Consider the following 20,943-nt stretch of genomic DNA (forward strand, 5'->3'; position numbering starts at 1 on the left):
TATAATAGTTAAGGGAAGATTTTTGCTCTTCACATCAAAGAATAATGAGCCCAGTCATTTAACATAAAAGGGTATTTTCTATATGTTCATCTATCATTATATTAATTAATGACACATTGAACTTTTTACATTGTTTTTATGCATAATACAATGAATTAGATATCCTTAAAATAAAATTAAATAAAACCAAATTGATATTCAAGAGCTTTTTAGTTCTTTCAGGCATTGATTACATTGTAATGACTATACTTCTTTTAAAAGTAAAACAAATAAAATTGACATCTAAAGGTATTTTTTGTATACTCTTGATGATTTTTTTTTAGTTATAATCAATTTATATAAAAGGTAATTTAATCTTTCAATAATTATAATATAATTAAAAAATAAAACATTGTGACGTGTTGTTATGGTGGGCCGCCCTCATGCTCTTTATAGGTTTGTCACCCTCCAATATCTTTTGAGTTTATAGGTTATTAACCATGAAAAGAATTATGAAAGAAATAAAATGAAAGAGAATTGAACAAACTTTTTGTTAAATTTCTTAGGTATAGTGTTAATAACGAGGTTTATAGAAAAACCTTAAGAGATCAAGGTCTTTTCAAGGCTAGTGGATGGAATAGGTTGTTAGGATGGACTAGGAGATAAAGATTGTTGGACTTAGGTTCCACAAGCACCTATAAAACAAGTTTTGTGTGTAAAAAGAAGACCCTTCAATGCTTAAACTTAACATAAAATACAAGAGGAATATAGTCTCGAAAATTGTGTGTTGTATATTGCAATTGTAGTAAATGAAGGTGATATATACAAGAGATATAGAGGATAAAAATATCTTTTGTGTGTTTATGAGCTTAAAATATAGCCCAGTGATTCATAAACATTTATATACTTATAAATCATATATAAACAAAATATAATAATAAACTATGTAACTTATTATAAGTTAATTATGTGAGATCAGCTTTTAACGGTCGATGGTAACACCATTGAGTGTGAAAAGAGATGTCTTAGAGGATCAAGTTCTGGCATGAGCACCTTAACATTGTTTTATAAAACAAATGATGGTGAAGGGATCATATTAGCAGTAAATTCCAATTATCAACCATACAAAAGGTTGCTAGACATGGTGGACCCAAAAAGCTAAGTCCAAGAAGATTTATGTTAGGTTAGGGGTGGTTTACTCAAGCCTAACTAAGAGGGGACTAAAAGATGGCTTTGGAGGAGAAGGAAAGAAAGAAAGAGACCTCGAGGCACATCAAAGTTTTGATTATGATACCATTGATACCATTAAAAAGCTTTTGACTAGATAAATCCAACGACACTAAAAAAGTTTTCTAATGATGATTGAGTGTACCACTCTTTGTTCAAAAGCAAGCGAGCAAATACAACGAAGAGAGACATGATAAACAAAAAGAAATAAAGATATTTTAGGGTCTCACCAAAGATCTGATTACAACACCACTATTATCATTAGAAAAACCTAAAAAAATGAGTTCAACGACACCAAGAAAGGTCACTGATAATGACCCCAGTTGGTAACACCCTTTATCCAAAAGCAAGCTACTAGACACACGTGACCTAATCCAATCACTGTTGATGACCTTTCTTGTTGTCATTGGACTTGTCTCCTAGAGATTTTTCTGATGATACCAATAATGTTGTAATCAGAGTTTTGATGTGCATTTGAGATCTCTTTTTCTCTCTCCTTATTGTAATTGATTACTTGTCTTTTGACGAAGGGTGGGATCCACTCTGATCATCATTGGTGAACTTCTTTAGTATCATTGAATTCATCTCATGATCAACATCTTTTTATGGTATTAGTAGTGTTATAATCAAAGCTTTAGTGTGCCTTTAGGTTCTTTTTTTTCTCTCTCCTCTCTACATTGTAATTTATGCCAACTCATTTGATAATTTTTTAAAATGTCACATTTCACAATAACAATAACTTTAAATGTTGCGTTTTGCAATAACAATATGTACTAAATTGTCTTATTTCACCAAATGCTTTTTGTTAAACCATGCTATTTGTTTTTTTTTTTTAATAAATCATGACAAATAATTATGGTTCACACTTAAGGAGCATATAAGCCAACATAAAACATCAAACAATTTTTCTTAATATTTCATCCATCCATGTTAAATCATTTACAAACATATTTCATCAAACAATTACAGTTCACACTTAAGTAGCTAAGCACCTGAATTTTTGAGAAAATGTTGAACTTTTGTTATGTTTTTCCATCAAGAGGCTGAAAAATAGCATTGCCAGGATATAGGACTTCAATTAACTCTCATTTGGTTTATATTCAGAAACAGTAGGATCAAATTATGAAGATTGCTCTTCTACGGAAGTTGATGCAATTGGTTTCTTAAACTATAACATTAGTGTTATAAATAGATACGGTCTAGGAAGTCCTATATAAGGAGATTGTATTTTAAACGAGATTGTTTATGACCTCTCCAATCTTTTCTAGAAACTTACTTAGTGAAAATATTATTCACACAATACTATTTTATATACGAAATAGTTTGTAAGTGAAATGATAATAATTGAATAAATCTTAGTGAACAAAATAGGGCTAAACATGGTAACTCAAAGTAAAGGAATGATTGTAGATTTTATCTTGCATAATTTAAATATTTTATTTAAAAAGATGTTATTTTACAAGTTTTTTTTATTATTACTTGCTTAGTGTGGAGCCAAAATATTTATTTATAAACATTATTGGCTATTTTTTTTAATATAGATCATTTCATATCTTTTACCCCTTCTACTGAATATTTGGTTGTGTGAACCAATGTTACTTCGACAAGTATTACTTAGGTAGTAAGGACTATGGTGTATGGTGAGAAATCTAAAAAGTTCAATGGATTAAACTTTAAGAGGTGACAACAAAAGATGGTATTCTATCTAACCACCTTGAACTTTAAGTTCAATTATAATTACCTTCGCATTATGTAGCATGCATGCGTGAATTGTTCATGCATGCATACTACTTTGCCCAATCGGGTCACTAGCTTGGGCTAGTGACCAGGCTAGGCTAGATGGGTCTAGCCCATCCCGTACGATAGCATCTTGACTGGGTTTAGAGTTGGGAACATGATAGGAAGAACAAAAAAAAAAGAGGAACAAATTTTTAGCAATTTTTAGACAAAATCAACAATGCAGCCTGCCTCAAGTAAGAGGCTTAAGGGGTGATAACATCTTCCCTTTCGCGTAACCAATCTCGTATCATATAATATCTGTTAACCAATTAGGGTTTCTAGTGACCATAATACTAGGTGATAACTCCTTGAACTAAACAATTTTCCTTAAAGAGCAAAATGCCATATATCTGTTTTTTTTCTAGATTATTTTTAATCAATCGTCGTGATGTCCGGGTGTGACAGAATGACGACTCTACTAGAATTTTTAGGACTAATCTTTGTTATTTATCTTTTTATTTCTATCTCTTTTGTTGTGCTTGTTCAATTTATTTGATTGCCTTTACTACTTTAGCATGTATTCCTATTTATATTATCATGCATCACTTTAAGAGCACACACCTTGAAATTCAGGATAAATGGAGAAGTAATGGTACCCCAATGATTTTATCTTGGGTAAGACTCGGACACTATCCAGCTCTCGTTTGATTGTTTACTCGATGGTGGTTGATATGCCAATTTAATATTACTTAGGGCCTTTATCTTCATACTACTTGTAAGCTTTATATCGATCTTTCAAAGACGATCACTAAGCATGTGAAAGACCTTTTGAGACTAAATAGTAACCTATCCAGGTGATGCATTTAACAACTAGAACTGACCTTCTAGGTTGTACCTCATGTAATCTCACTATAGGTAGCCCAACATGCGGCATCTTGAATCCCAAGACCATTAGGTGGCATATGCTCATCACATATGATATAAGAGTTTGAGTTGTTATAGTTGACAAGAGGGAACTAACTTAAATTGAAAGTTGAAAGGTTTATCAAAAGCTCAAACTTAAGCAAGACCGGACAAGGATCCCCTCGTTGGCATGATAATGATATCAGGTTCCTAAAATCCATGAATATTAACCATTTCCACCCTATGACGGGCGAGTCCACATTGAATATGTATTTTCCTTGTTGATAGCATCATAGTTTTGAAATCCGACTCGATGGTCAACCTAGTCTAATGATTGGGTCACAGGTTGGAAAAAAATTAATAGAAAAAAGATAAATTATTAATCACAAAAGGGGTCGGTTAAGGAGGAGCTTCTTATGTGGGCTTCATTGCCAAATTGACCTAATGAGGTGAAATTTGTCTTCCCCCACCCCCCGATCTGAATTTTTTTTAGCATAGAGCATAGAAGCATAAGCCTTAGACAATGGAGAGTAGTTGAGAAGAATCTTGTCCTCACCTAAGGCATCTCCTACATTCCAATGGCAAGAAGTCTACTCTTTTTATATTCGAGCATCCATTCACTTTTCTTTTCTTTTTATTTGTTGAGATGTTACCCTTCTATCAAAATTATTAATCACAAAATGGGTTTAAACAAAGACGAATTTCCTCTTCTTTACCCTAAAAGATCAAATCTTTCACTACTAGAAAAGAATCAATTAATGAGGTTTTTCAAGCTAGTGCAAGGGCACTTGGTTGCCACAGTAGGGGCAGGTACTTCTAATAATGATGAAAAGGAAGGGAGGACAAAGATTTCAGATAAGGATTTGGAGAGGCCATTTGTTGAGTACTTGTCAAAAATACAACGGTTGCCTCCAAAGATTAGATTGTACAGACTGCTATTGCCTTTTTCTATCAAGAAGGTAGCTGGGTCTCAGCCGGGTTTACCTGGGTCGACCTGTCGGGTCGACCAGGTTTTACCGAGCCAACTTCCAAGTGGGTTTTTACTTAAACCCAAACCGGTCCCAAGCCCGGGTCGGCTGGGTCCCGGGTTAACCCTCCGGGCTGGTCCGAGTTTCAAAACTATGGATAACATCATCACTTGCGCATGATTGCATAAATTTCATTTAGCGGGTGGAAATATAAGTTCCTCTTCAAAATGCACCTATAACACTCAACTATAAAAAGGACAAATGGAAAATGAAGAAAAAGCCCAACACTGAAAAGAGTTGGAAAGTCTTAAAGAAGAAGTCGCAAAGCTTATTAGTCTACTCAAACAGGCCTTGAGATCTAAATCTAGAGAAGTAAAGTTTACGACTCAGCCTGAGCTTTTGCTTGCAAATCCCTAGAATCCAGGGGCAAATGAGGTGTCATTTGAATCATAACTAGCTATGTATTTCCAAATTTCTCAACCAACATATCTCATAAGAATGTCATTTACCATTGACTTTACAATAAAGAAATCTTAAAAGGACAAGATGGTAAGAGAAGATGGTCTGGATAAATTGGTTGCCCTAGAGCAAAGGATGAGGGCATTTGAGGGAACTAGCCTACATGACCATATAAAGGTTGCTGAGATATGTTTGGTGCCTAACATGATCATCCCTATAAATTTTATAGTGCCTGAATTCATCAGATATACATGAACTCAATGCATTGTAACTCATCTCAAGGCATACTATAACAAAATGACTAAGGTGGTTTATAATAAGAAACTACTGATTAACTTCTTTTAAGACAATAAAAGTGACTCTGTCTTTACTTGGTATATGCGGTTGATCAATACCAAGGTAAAAAAGTGGAAGGACTTAGTTGATGCCTTCATTAGGTAATATAAGTTCAATATGGATATGAACCCTGATAGGTCAATCTTGCAAGCTTTGGAAAAGAACAACAAGGAGTCCATAAGAGAGGCATGAGATAGTTGTATAGATTAATCCTTCTTTGTTGGAAAAAGAGGTGATCAATTTGTTTGCCAACATTTTTAAGGCCCCTATACTTTGAATACCTTGTTGGAAGCTCTGTACAATATTTTTCTGACCTGGTTGTGATAGTTGAGTGAATTAAACAAGCCATCTGGTTAGGAATGATTGCTGACTTAACTAAGGAGAAAAGTTTCACTGGAAAAAAGAGAGAAACTGAGGTTCACAATATCGAAGGTGGTTATAAAGGCAAGAGAAAGAACTACCAAAACAAAGACATATAGAGATCAATTGTCTTGAAGACGAAGCTAGAGTGTCATTAGGCCAAGACTGGACTAAATATAACCTCAACTAACTATTAAAAAGGTGCCCCCTATTGAGGAGTTCATAATAGAGAGACGATTGGAAGAATCTATAAATTCCAATCAATGATTGCTGAGTGTTGAGCCCTTTCATGTATTACCTTGCTAGCAATCGTAACTCAAGATGTTAGTATAAGGTTTTTGTTATTGAGCATTGTTTCTAAAATTTCAATGAAATAATGAGTTTGACCTTCAATTATGTACCTTTCTTTAGTTTATAGCTAAATATCCTGAAAGGGGTTCCCTCTAAGAACTAACAAACACACTTTTAAAGATTCTCGTAATCTCATAAACGCGATTCATTTCTTTTACCAAATTCTTTTCCCCTAATGGAATTTTGAAAAAAAAATTGAACTTGCATTTTGATTTAAAAAATGATTTGACGTTTATTTAGAACAACACTTTTGACATTTTACTTGTAGAATGACACATAAATCAAGCAACTTCTTCATTGAGGTGATTAAACTCTAAACTAAAGTGCACACATATAAAATGAATTGTCACCTTCACACCATGACTTTTGAACCATGTAGTTTAAATGCATGAATAATGATATACAGTGAACTTGTTACTCATAGACTAATGAAATGCATTTCTTTGCAAAAGTCTAAACCATCATACTAGACAGGTCAAAGTTTATTGATCTTAACTATTTGCTCTTGAAATGAGAAAATATCATCTTTTTATTGTTTTCACATTTTAAAATAAGTATATCCCTTGTGATCCCTTTTTGAGCCTGAATAATTTTTCTTTCATCAAAAATCTTGATTAGGATCATACCTCATACTAAGGGCAAATGAAAATTTCATTGATAAAAAATGATAAAAAGTTGTAAGCCAAAAAGACAAAAGAGGCTAAGAAACTCAAATGTTGGGGGGTATGCCCAAATCACAAGAAAAAGTGATAATCAAAACAAAGTGAGTAATGCCCTTGTCAAAATAATGAAAAGGGAAAATCAAAGAGGAGCAACGAAAAGGAAAAAAAAAACGAAGAAAGACACAAAGAGTCAAACTGCTGATAGTGATCCTCAGTCTTGAAAACCTTGAAACACTCTTTGAGCCTTATGAATCCTTTTCTTTCATAGCCAAGAACTACAACCTACGTTACATGTCTGTAGAAATCATTTTTAATCAAACAAGCAAGTAATCTAAAACAATAAACCAAAAGGCACATAAACACACATAAACGAAGGAACAAACATAGGATAGAAAAATAAAAGGCACACAGATGCAAATAGGATAAAATGCCAAGATGAACTAAAAAAAGAAAGAAAGAAAAGGGTCAAAAAGAAATACTAGGGAAGATGAAGGAAAAACAGAAACAAGAGAGAAAACAACAACAACTGGCCAACCTTCCATCACCATCATCTTTGTCTTTAAATAACAGCAGATGTAAGTTTTCCCAATGTAATTCTTTGGTGAGCATTGCATTACATAGTGTAAAGGTAATTATAATTACCTTCACACTATGCAACATGCATGCGTGAATTGTTCACGCATGTATACTGCTATGCCCAACTAGGTCATTGGATTGGGCCAATGATTAGGCTAGGCTAACTGGGTCCAGCCCAACTTGTATGGTTGGTCTAGATTGGACCCAAAAAAAGAGTGGGGCGGGTCTGGGCCTTAAGCCTAGCCGACCCAATTTGTGTATGTTAAAGGTGTGTTTGGCAAGTAATGTTTGGGCATTTGGATTAAAGAATGTCAAGGGCACTTATCAAAGAGCAATGACCACCTTATTCTATTATATGATGCATCAAAAAGTAGAGGTACATATGGATGACATACTTTCCAAATCAAAGAAAGAAAAAGATTATGTACAAGAATCAAGGAAGTTGTTCGAGAGGTTATGAAAGTTTCTATTAAAGTTAAATCCTGTAAAGTGTTCATTTGAGGTAAATACAAGAAAACTATTATGTTTCATAATGAGTAGTCAATGAATAAAATTTGATCCCAATAAAGTAAAGGTAATCAAGGATATGTCGGTGTCTAAGACAAAGAAAGACATGATGAGTTTCCTTGGACATTTGAATTACATAGCCTGATTTATATCCTAACTTTTAATGACTTACAAGTCAATATTCTGATTACTTATAAAGAAAAATCTAGGGGTGTAGGATGATGATTGCCAAGAAGCTGTTAACAAGATCAATAGATATTTACAAAACTTGCCATTAATAATGCCCTCTATACTAATAAAATTCTTGATCCTATAATTTACGATGATAAAAAAAGCTATAGGATGTGTGTTAAGCCAACATGATGAATCGGGAAGGAAAAAACAAGCCATCTGCTACTTGAGCAAAAAGTTTAATGATTGCGAATCCCAATACACTACTATAGAAAAGCTATGTTGTGTCTTGGTTTGGAGTGCAAAAAGACTTAGGCAATATATGTTATACTATATAACCTAGTTGATATCAAAACTGGATTACCTCAAATACTCTATGAAAAGCCCTACTTATCAAGATGGAGAGCAAGATGACAAGTGTTATTAGAGGAATATGATATTGTTTACATGACAAGAAAGGCTGTAAAGGAAAAATTAATTGTTGACCATTTAGCGGATAATGTTATGGAAGACTGTGAGCCACTGAATCTTGATCTTTCTATTAAGTATGTATTAGTAATTGAGGATGATGGTGAGATGAATGGCCAGTGAACCATGTATTCTAATGGAGTATTGAATGTATTAAAGAATGGGGATAGAGTAGTGATATTTTTCATGGAAAAAAGTAATACTTGTTTTGGTGAGGTTGCAGTTTGAATGCATCAATAACATGATTAAATATAAAGCTTGCATTATCAATCTAGAAGCTACTTTAGAGCTGAGATTTGGAAAACTCGATGTTTTTGGAAATTCACTGCTAATTATCTGTTAAATGAAAGAGGAATGGAAAACTAAGGATGAGAAACTAAGACCATACTAAGATTACCTCTCAATGTTGGCTAGTGAGTTCGATGAGATAAAATTTGCTTATATAAGCAAAGAAAAGAATAAATTTACTAATGTTTTGGCTACTGAGTTCGACCCCTTGCTTGCTTTATACTATCTTGTTTGTTGTGTTTTAAGCTAGGGTAATTAATTTATGCGACCGTGACATCGTAACATGGGAATTGGATGTCATAGAACCCATTAAAACATAGGCTAGCAATGAGCATCAGTTTATCTTGATGGCCATCGAATGCTTCATCAAATAGGTAGAGGCTAGCTGTTATGCATGTTTAACATAAACAGTAGCCAAGAGGTTCATCGTTAAGGACTTAGTTTATTGATATAGCATGCTAGCAAAATTAATAACTAACAATGCTCAGAATTTCAATGGAAAGCTGATTGTCAAAGTCTACAGCAAATGAAAGATTGATCACTTTAATTCTTCCCCTTACAAACCCAATATGAATGGTGTTGTTGAGGCAGCTAGCAAAAATCTCAAGAATATCATCTAAAATATGGTAGTCACCTATGAGATTGACATGAAATGCTTTCGTACGCACTTCACGTGTACCACGCCACAATCAAAACTTTCACTGGTGTAAACCCTTACTTTTTGGTATACGGGGTGGAAGCGGTAATGCCTTTAGAAGTGGAGATTCCATCATTAAAGGTTTTAATGAATGCAGAACTGGAAAAGATTAGAGTAAACAAAGCTAAAATTTGAGCAATTAAATTTGATTAGTGAGAATAGATTAGCAATAATTGGTCATCAAATATATCAAAGGAGAATGACTAAAACATACAACAAGAAGGTCAGACCAAAAATGTTTAAAGAAGGAGACCTGGTATTGAAAAAGATCTTGCAGTGTTGGGAAAACGTTAGAGTAAATAGGCGCCAAACTATAAAAAACCATACATGGTAAAGAAAGCCTTCTTTAGAAGAGCTTTAATTTTGACTAAGATAAATGAAGATGATTTTCCTAAGCTTACAATCTTTTATGTTTTAAAGTACTATGTATAATGTACTTTGTCAATAAGTCAATAAAGATCAAAGTTTGGCCAGTAATTCTTTGGTGTACATTCTCTTTTTATAAACTGTACAAAAATTCCACATGATCTTACAGGCTCATGAAAACCTCATTTTTATGTCTTCACAAAAGATCAAATTTTTTTTGGAAAATCAAAGTTATTGGTATAAATGCCGAGGTCAAATTGGTGTTTGTTTTTAATATGTGAGTTTTTGGATTTCAAGTGATCTCCTAGTGAGGTGACTAAATACTTAAAAACTTGAAAGATGAACCAGAAATTGCCAAAATAGCTGAAATTGAGTTTTAATTGAATGAAAAATAATTTTGTATGACCAACCAATCAGAATAAAAAAGAAAAGAAAAAGAAAGTAAAGCTTCCTAATCCTAAACGTAAGCATTTGAAGTGAGGAAATGCTATCTTTGATAATCATTTCACAATACTTAAAACAAAAAATATCATTTGCAAGTCCTTATTGAGCCCAACAAGTTTTTTCTTGCAAATCAACCTTGACTATGATCACACTCCACATTAAGGTCAAGTACAAGGATTAGAAAATAAATTTAACCACAAGATTATACAAAATAATCCTTAATGATTAAGGGTGTCTAAGTAAAGCTAGGGGCATAAAGAGATTCAAGGATTTAAAAAGGTTAAGCATGCCAAACAAAAATGAAAACAATGAGTATGGGAATAATGCTCAAAATAAAAAATTCCAAGCTGACACGACCAAAAGCTTGATGTCTTCTCCCAAGTGCAGGAGTGTCGAAGTAATAAATAACCCAGCAAGACCGGGGTCGAACCACAGAGAGGTTAATTGTATAAATTATAAATAACGCAACAATAACAATAATAACGATAATAATAATAATAATAATAATAATAATAATACTCCAATACGTGGCGTTGTTATACCTGAGAATGATCTAAAAGATCGGGTCACAGGTTTCCAGCCTATATACTGAGTTTATGAACAAATAATAATAATAATAATAATAATAATAACAACAACAATAATAATAAAGAAGATGAAGATGAAGATGAAGAAATTAATGAGAACTTTGAGATGAAAGATTAATGTAAAGATTAAACAACGATAAAAACAAATGTCAAGGTTAGAGGATCCACTAATGGTACTTCAAACAAGTATAATATAAACTCTTATTACTCAATTGGAAACCACACATAAAGGAGGTTCCAATCAGATTATAAATTGTTAACATGATTACATTAGTTATCTTATTCGAATAAAGCTAATACTTGTAAATGTTGGCAGACATTCATGATTATAACTTATGTTAACAACAAATCAAGTTCCTTTCATAGCTCAGGTGTCGGTTATACCATACAGTATGGGCTATGAAAGTACCAAGTATTTGTTATACCAAGTGTTATACAACATAAATCTATACTAGCCATTTAACAAGCAAAGTATTAAAAGTGAACAAGATAACAAATATAAAACATGTTAGTATCCAACGTTAAGGTCCATGTTAAGTTTATATTATACTTATTCTTACACCATTAGTGTACCCTTTTCACCTTGACATAATTAACTTAGCTGAACATAATGAAAGAAAGAAACATAAATGAACAAGATAAGAACATAATTGAGAAAGAGGTTAACTAAGTAAAGGAAAGGAAATGAAGTGCATAAACTTGATATTAATGAAAGCAAGACATGAGCAATACAAAGAGAGAAAGCAAGAGCATGATCTTGATCTGGAAACCAAGATGCCTCAATACATGGTAAGTGCCTCCTTTTATAGGCCAAAATTTGGAACTATTGATTTGTTGACTAATTGATGAGTGGGTGGCCACATCTTGACTTGGTGACAATCCTTATCTTCTTGTCTGAACAAGACATCATTGCTAACATTATAATTTGCCCAGAATCCTCAGGAATGTTCTAGGAAATTGTCTCAGCTTTCCAACAAAAAAAGTCATTTGGACTTCTAGAACTCAAGATATGGGCTGAACACTAAATAGTGTCTGGGCTGCAGGACAGCTTCGGACTTCTTTGTTGTTCCTATAATTTGGACTTGAAAACGGCCTTCTTAGATCTTGGTGTCCAAATAAAAGTTGTAGGCCTATGTTTTACCTTTCCATCCATATAAAATGGACCTAAATCCGAGATCTAGAGCTCCAGATATAATCCAATTACCGAGCAATGTTCCGGTTTGGACTGCACCGACATCTCTTTTCTAAGTTTGGCCATCTCTTTGTCCTTTAACTTTCAATGCTTAAACTCATCAATCAATCCTTTTATTTATGTGATAGTCCTGCATTTAAAATGAGCATTTACCATAAATTAAGGTATCTTATAATATCAAACTTGTTATTATAAAACATGCTTTCGTTAAGGAGTTATTGATACTTCAAGTGAAAAATGATGATATAAAACCTTGATAAACATGCACTTTTAAGTACTAATCACACCCCCCAACCAGCTTATTACTAGTCCCTAGTAATCTAAAGCGTTAAAATAGAGAAACAATTTGCAAGTTTCACAAAGCAAGGCATTCATCATTCAACTTCCATTAATCTATCCAGATAAACAAACTCTCATTAAATTTATATTCCTGCTTCATACTTCTTAAACAAGATATTAATAAACCTTCTTTTTATGTGCTCAATATATGGAAACATAGATGATGGGGCTTTTTTTGGAAGAAAACAATATTATGTTCAAATGTTTAAGGTGAACTTCCTTGGGTTGGGATTATTATTATTATTACTTTTATATATATATATATATATATATACACACACACACACACATACAACTTAAAACACAATGTATCTTTAACCCATGTAATGAGTTTTAGGCTAATGACTCCCAGACCAGTTGGTCTTAGGGCATTAGGTGTTGAGACACCCCTACGAGCTTAACAACTCGGGTTGCAGATACTGATACGTAGATAGTGCAATGTTTGATTCCCTTAAGCTTTTTCTCCTTAACCCATGTAACAAGCTTTGGGCCAATAGCTCCCAAGTCAGTTGACTTTAGGGTATTAGGTGTTAAAACACCTCTTCGGGCTTAATTGCTTAGGTTAGGGAGGCTACGAAACCAAACTTGTCTATGTTTTTATTATCATCAATATTATTATTATTATTAGTATTATTATTATTATTATTATTTTGCAAATTATATATTATCCCTTACCCTTAGTTGTTACCTTCAACAAAAGAACATAAATAATGTAACAATCCAATGTGCAACCCACAATCATATGTTTAAAGTGTGTGTGTGAAAATGAAGGTTTAATAATACTTGTTAAATGAGTATATGAGCAGAATCAAGTGATAACAATGTGAGAGTTTGTAAACCTGAATATTTCAAGAAGTATTCTAATAGGCCTTGTTTATGAATATTGCAAATAACCATTAGGAAATTTTTACTAAGATGCGTCTCAAGAATAATTCCTCTTTACTCTGCCATCCTAGTAATAACAGTTTTGCCAAATGGTTTTTTAAAAACAAAAACAGTTAGTTGGTTAGTTTTTTTTTTTTTTTTTTAAACTACTACCCTCTCCCCCTAACCAAAACGAGACATTGTCCTCAATGTTCTAAGGTAGAAAGATAGAGTATAGAAGACATCACCTGAAACAACGAACAATGATAAACCTGAAACACACTTAAACAAATATAAGAAGTAACAAAACAAAATAATATGCTATTAATAAAACCACAAGACACAAGGTTTCACAGATGAAGACTCAAATCTAATCTAAGCTTTTTACGGCTTTCCTTAGCTGACCAATCTAGGCGACTCATGCAGGGATCAATGATAGGGATGAAAGATTGTAGTTGGTCAATCAATTGTTCAGCAGTAGCAGCAGATTATGATTTGTCGTGCCGAAGATGTTAGAAATTCCTGTTCCATAGCTTGATCAAGGAAAGACAACAACTTATCATAAAAACCATTAACATTTAACAAACCTATAGGTTTATGGTGAATGTGCAGTTGGGCCCAAGATGAAATATGAAAGATCTCTTCCAATGTGCCCAGACCACCTGGTAAGGCAATGAAGGCATCAACATGGCTAAACATGGCGTTCAGTCGATCAGACATTGTTGGGACCTGTAGTTCCTCTCCAATAGTTTTTTCAATGATGTCCCCATTTGCTAAAGCTTTGGGGACAACCCCCAAAACTTGACTGCCCCCTAAAAATGCAGCCATTGACACACCTCCCATTAACCCAAGGCTACCTCCCCCATACACTAAATGAATCTTTCTCTCAGCTAGTACCCGACCAAGATGATTTGCTGATTCTAAAAACTCTTTTTCTTTCCTAGGACTAGATCCACCGAAAACACAAATATTTTTTATGTGATGACTTGAGGAACCTGCCATTTCTACACACTTCTATATTTGATAAATGTATGGGATGAGTATAAATGAAGGGAAGGAAGAGAAGAATTTATAGATGAAAATTTGAAAATGCAATCATACCACCTATATGTAGGCCAGCTATAGTCTCACACACTCTCTCTCTCTCTCTCTTTATTAATTATTTATTTTGAAAAAGCGTGTATGTACAGGTAGTTGTGATTGTGGCTCACATCTTCCCTTGGTTTTACATCCAAGAACGACTTAAACGCCCTCTATGGGTCGGGGATAGGCTTCCCATCCAGTTTTCTTAAAAACTGGCAAACAGGGTCTTTTTTAGTCAGATTCCCAAGACTAAGTCGATCATGTTCTTTATGGAATTGTGACCATAAATCATGAATTACACGATGCACATCTCCACTAGGATGCGTCTCAAGGGTCAACAAAAGATTATCTAAAGACCCCTTACTCAGGCCATCCTTAATGAATTGTATTTTATCTTCACGGTTTACAGATAACATTCCTAAAGAACGACATGTCGCATTACAAGTCCATCTGGCACATCTGTGACAGACTTTCAGTCGTTTTGCACGATGTTTCTTTGCAAAAGTGCTTTTACTTGTTCCAAGCATGTGTGAAATGAAAGAATTGGAGGACTCACCTGATAATCGGACCTTTGCTTCAATCAGCCAACGAATATCTTCAGGAATTCCATGGTTCATCAACAACCTCAATCTTGCACACCTAGCACGATAAATTTTTGTAATCGCATTCTGAGGCAGAGCGAGAAAATACCTTTTCAACTTTTCAAGAGTGGTGTCTATTTTCAAAAGAGAATTGGAGACGAGATTCAAAGAAGGGAAAAAGAGCACAGAATTGTACAAATATATACAGATATCAGTTATTTGGGAAACTGAAAGAACCGACTTATGTCACGGAGTACCGTTATCCACCATTTAACCGGGATGAGAGAGAAACTAGCAAAACAAAAGATACACCAAAAAGGAACACAAAAAAATGTGAGAAAAACAAAATAATCAACCTTTATCTACAAGATCATTCCAACCAATGGATTCATTTTCACTAGGAAACTCATCAAAGTAAGCTTTCAAACGATGTCCATTTACCTTCAAAACATTGTCATTCTTTGGATTCTCAATATCAAGGGTCCCATAAGGATGCACATGTTTTAAAATAAATGGACTGCTCCATCTTGATTTTAGTTTTTCAGGAAATAAATGGAGTCGAGAATTATAAAGCAAAACTTTTTGACCAGTCTCAACTTTTTTGACAATTTTCATATGTTTTGCAGAATGCATGTCTGTCTTTGAACATGGTGGGCCAATAAAATCCATTTTGTAAGATTTTTGCAGTCGTCTTTCTTAATGAGAAATGACTCCCACATGTCTTAGAATGACAAAGTTTAATGACACTACTTACCTCATTGTCGGGAATGCATCTTTGAAATATTTGATCAGGACAATTTTTGAATAAATAAGGGTCATCTAAGTAAAAATTCTTCACTTCGTTCAAAAACTTTCCTTTGTCTTGGGTACTCCAGTGAGCTGGAAAATCTCCTGTTGCAAGAAAATTGATATTTTTAGCAAACCAAGGCATTGAACTAGGAGAAAGTAAGGATTCGTCAGAAGAGTAATCATCGATTGATGGGATGTCAGATGTCAAATCTGTTGCCACTCTTGACAAAAGATTGGCATCAACATTTTTTGTGCCTTTTTCATCCGTGATTTCTTCCTGAGAATAAATCATTTGCAAATCTTCAGATTCATCCAACTCAATTTTACTCAAAGTAGATTCAAGTTTATCATGAACTAATTCTTCAATAATATCTACTTCTTGTAAATCATTATCATCTCCAGGTTGCTTGCAAATGTTGAAAATATTCATCTCCAATGTCATGTTTCCAAAAGATAACTTCATAAGTCCATTCCTACAATTAATCAATGCATTAGAAGTTGCAAGAAACGGACGTCCTAAAATAATAGGAAATGAATTACATGCTTCAATAGGTTGCGTGTCCAAGACAATAAAATCCACAGGATAAATGAATTTATCGACTTGTACTAACACATCTTCGATTATTCCTCTAGACACTTTTACAGATCTATCAGCAAGTAAAAGAGTTACAGAGGTTGGTTTTAACTCACCTAGATTGAGACTTTGAAAGACTGAATATGGAAGTAAATTCACACTAGCTCCAAGATCAAGTAAGACCCTTTCAATTTTATGTTCTCCAATAAAGCAAGAAATTGTAGGACAACCAGGGTTTTTATATTTCAAAGCATTATTGTTTTGAAGAATGGCACTTACTTGTTCGGCTAAAAAGGCTTTCTTTTTCACATTCAGTTTTCTCTTCACGGTGCACAGATCTTTCAAAAATTTAGCATAGGAAGGAACCTGTTTAATAGCATTCAACAAAGGTATATTGATCCTTACCTGTTTGAAAGTTTCAAAGATTTCAGAGTTGTGATTGACTTTCCTTTGTTTGGTCATGGCATGAGGAAATGGAAGTGCTGGCGGGGAATCAGCCTTCTCTTTGCAATGTTCAGGTTCAACCCATTCCTTACCCTCAGAGATAGACTCATCATCTTTCTCACAAGATTCAAGAATGGGTTTTTCAATAACCTTACCACTACGAAGAGTGATGACTGATTTGACTTGATCCATGTGTTGGCTTCCAGAACTACTCGCATTTGCATTGTATTGCCCTTTTGGATTTTGCTGTGGTTGAGATGGAAACTTACCTTTCTCTTGGAAACTGAGAGCAGATGTTAATTTTGCAAGAGCATCTTTAAAATCTGTCATGCTTTGAGCAAGTTGAGTGTTGATTGTCTCCTGCTTTTCAATGAATGCATGCAATGTTTCCTTAAAATTTCTTCTAGGAGGTGGAGCATAAGGAGATGCATATCCATGAGAATTTTGAAAATTATGGTGTGCTTGAAACGGTGGCTGTGAAGTTTGTGCATTATTGCTATCACTCTTCCAACTAAAATTTAGGTGATTTCTCCAACCAGGGTTATATGTTTGTGAGTATGGGTTATGGTTTGGCCTTTGGAAACTGTTTAAAGCATGAGCTTGTTCATGGAGGCATTCCCTAAAAGAAGGCAAAGTTGGACAATCATTTGTTGAGTGTTCATTGGTTTCACAGATTTGACACACAATGTCTTGAACAGATTTTAATTGACCACTCCTTTTCAATTCAAGTGCTTCGACTTTTCTAGCTAAAGATGCAAACTTAGCTTGGAGGTCATGATCTTCCCTAAGGTTGTGCATACCTCCACTAGATGTATGAGGTTGAGTTTTACTTGGTGCCTCATAAGTACCCGTGGTGTCCCAATTTTGAGCATTTTCGGCTAACAAGTCTAGGTACTCCATTGCTTCATTAGGGTCTTTATCTTTGAAAGTTCTATTGCACATCAATTCAACCATTTGCCTATCTCTAGGTGTTAAACCTTCATAAAAATGTGAAACCAATCTCCATGTTTCAAAACCATGATGTGGGCAAGTATTAAGCAAATTTCGATACCTATCCCAACATTGGTAAAATGTTTCTCCTGGCTTTTGAGTGAAAGTGATGATTTGTCTTTGAAAGAGTTTGTTCTGTGAGATGAAAAAACTTCTTTAAAAAATTGTTGCATTTCATCCCCAAGCACGAATAGATCCTGGTCTCAAATTTTGTAGCCATGTTTTAGCTTTATCTTTTAATGAAAAAAGAAAAAGCTTTAATCTAATGGTGTTCATGCTACAATTTGAGTCATTATAGGTATTAAAGACCTCCTCAAATTCCCTTAAATGCAAGTATGGATTTTCTAGGTCTAAACCATGAAAAGAAGGTAAAAGTTGAATAATGTCTGGCTTAAAATTAAAATGAGATGCATCAGGAGGGAAAACCATGCATGAGGGTGCACTTGTTCTTGTGGGATTCATGTGGTCTCTAAGTGTTCTTCTATGGTTATTCTCATTATTCTCATTATGAAGTGATTGATTATCTTCTTCGGCCATATTTTCTGAAAATGATGAGGATACCCTACAAAGTTGACCACTTAATGTACGTGACCAAACTCTCATGCACGTGTAAGAAGAGAATAAAAGGAAGAAAAGAAAATAGAAGAAAAAGAAACAAACAAAAACAAAGGAAACAAAAAAAATAGATAAAATGAAAAGTGAAAAGAGAAAATAAATTAAATATTATAATTTATACAAGAATTTACCTCCCCGGCAACGACGCCAAAAACTTGACACGACCAAAAGCTTGATGTCTTCTCCCAAGTGCAGAAGTGTCGAAGTAATAAATAACCCGGCAAGACCGGGGTCGAACCATAGAGAGGTTAATTGTATAAATTATAAATAACGCAACAATAACAATAATAACGATAATAATAACAATAGTAGTACTAGTACTAGTAATAATAATAATAATACTCAGTACGTGGCGTTGTTATACCTGAGAATTATCTAAAAGATCGGGTCACAGGTTTCCAGCCTATATACTAAGTTTTATGAACAAATAATAATAATAATAATAATAATAATAACAACAACATAATAATAAAGAAGAAGAAGATGAAGATGAAGAAATTAATGAGAAATTTGAGATGAAAGATTAATGTAAAGATTAAACAACGATAAAAACAAATGTCAAGGTTAGAGGATCCACTAATGGTACTTCAAACAAGTATAATATAAACTCTTATTACTCAATTGGAAACCACACATAAAGGAGGTTCCAATCAGATTATAAACTGTTAACATGATTACATTAGTTATCTTATTCGAATAAAGCTAATACTTGTAAATGTTGGCAGACATTCATGATTATAACTTATGTTAACAACAAAATCAAGTTCCTTTCATAGCTCAGGTGTCGGTTTATACCATACAGTATGGGCTATGAAGTACCAAGTATTTGTTATACCAAGTGTTATACAACATAAATCTAGATTAACCATTTAACAAGCAAAGTATTAAAAGTGAACAAGATAACAAATATAAAACATGTTAGTATCCAACGTTAAGGTCCATGTTAAGTTTATATTATACTTATTCTTACACCATTAGTGTACCCTTTTCACCTTGACATAATTAACTTAGCTGAACATAATGAAAGAAAGAAACATAAATGAACAAGATAAGAATATAATTGAGAAAGAGGTTAACTAAGTAAAGTAAAGGAAATGAAGTGCATAAACTTGATATTAATGAAAGCAAGACATGAGCAATACAAAGAGAGAAAGCAAGAGCATGATCTTGATCTGGAAACCAAGATGCCTCAATACATGGTAAGTGCCTCCTTTTATAGGCCAAAATTTGGAACTATTGATTTGTTGACTAATTGATGAGTGGGTGGCCACATCTTGACTTGGTGACAATCCTTATCTTCTTGTCTGAACAAGACGTCATTGCTAACATTATAATTTGCCCAGAATCCTCAGGAATGTTCTAGGAAATTGTCTCAGCTTTCCAACAAAAAAAATATGAGGTCATTTGAACTTCTAGAACTCAAGATATGGGCTGAACATTAAATAGTGTCTGGGCTGCAGGACAGCTTCAGACTTCTTCGTTGTTCCTATAATTTGGACTTGAAAACGGCCTTCTTAGATCTTGGTGTCCAAATAAAAGTTGTAGGCCTATGTTTTACCTTTCCATTTATATAAAATGGACCTAAATCCGAGATCTAGAGCTACAGATATGATCCAATTACCAAGCAATGTTCCGGTTTCGACTGCACTGACATCTCTTTTCTAAGTTTGGCCATCTCTTTGTCCTTTAACTTTCAATGCTTAAACTCATCAATCAATACTTTTATTTATGTGATAGTCCTGCATTTAAAATGAGCATTTACCATAAATTAAGGTATCTTATAATATCAAACTTGTTATTATAAAACATGCTTTCGTTAAGGAGTTATTGATACTTCAAGTGCAAAATGATGATATAAAACCTTGATAAACATGCACTTTTAAGTACTAATCACAAGCCCAACACTAGGAGACATGTCAAAATCATTTTACAAAGTCAATCTTAAAGTCTGGGAAGCCATTGACCGAAAAGAAAGTTTGGAATGAGCTTTAGTGACCCTTAGTTTTGAAATCCCTTAAACACCTTTGAAGCTTATAAATATTATTTTTTCATTGCCTAGAGCCAAAGTCTACATTACTTGCCTAATAAAGTCCTTTATAATAAAAAGCCAGTAATATGGGCTGGTAAGAAATGCTTTCCCATGAAAAATAGATCTTCAAAAGATTATGTTATGCTTCATTATTCATACAAGTAAAATGAAAGTTTCAAAGATTTTTCTTTTCTCTGAAATTATCGAGTTGAAATATGAGTCCTTTGACCAATAAATAAATCATAAAAATAGAAGGTCACCTTATATTTTTTTAGTTGTTTGAATTTTTTAAAACAAATTCATTTTAAACTTGCATTAAAGTGGTTTTTTGCATTTTGGAAATAACTTTGAAATTCCAAAGATTTTTTTCTCACC

General features: G+C 33.6%; 1 pseudogene; it reads right to left on the bottom strand.

Moving 5' to 3' along the window:
* Positions 1–20,943, bottom strand: part of LOC118063041 (homeobox-leucine zipper protein GLABRA 2-like) — a 32,689-nt pseudogene that overhangs the window by 4,734 nt on the left and 7,012 nt on the right.

Source organism: Populus alba, chromosome 1 (genome assembly GCF_005239225.2).
Source record: "Populus alba chromosome 1, ASM523922v2, whole genome shotgun sequence".
NCBI lineage: Eukaryota > Viridiplantae > Streptophyta > Magnoliopsida > Malpighiales > Salicaceae > Populus > Populus alba.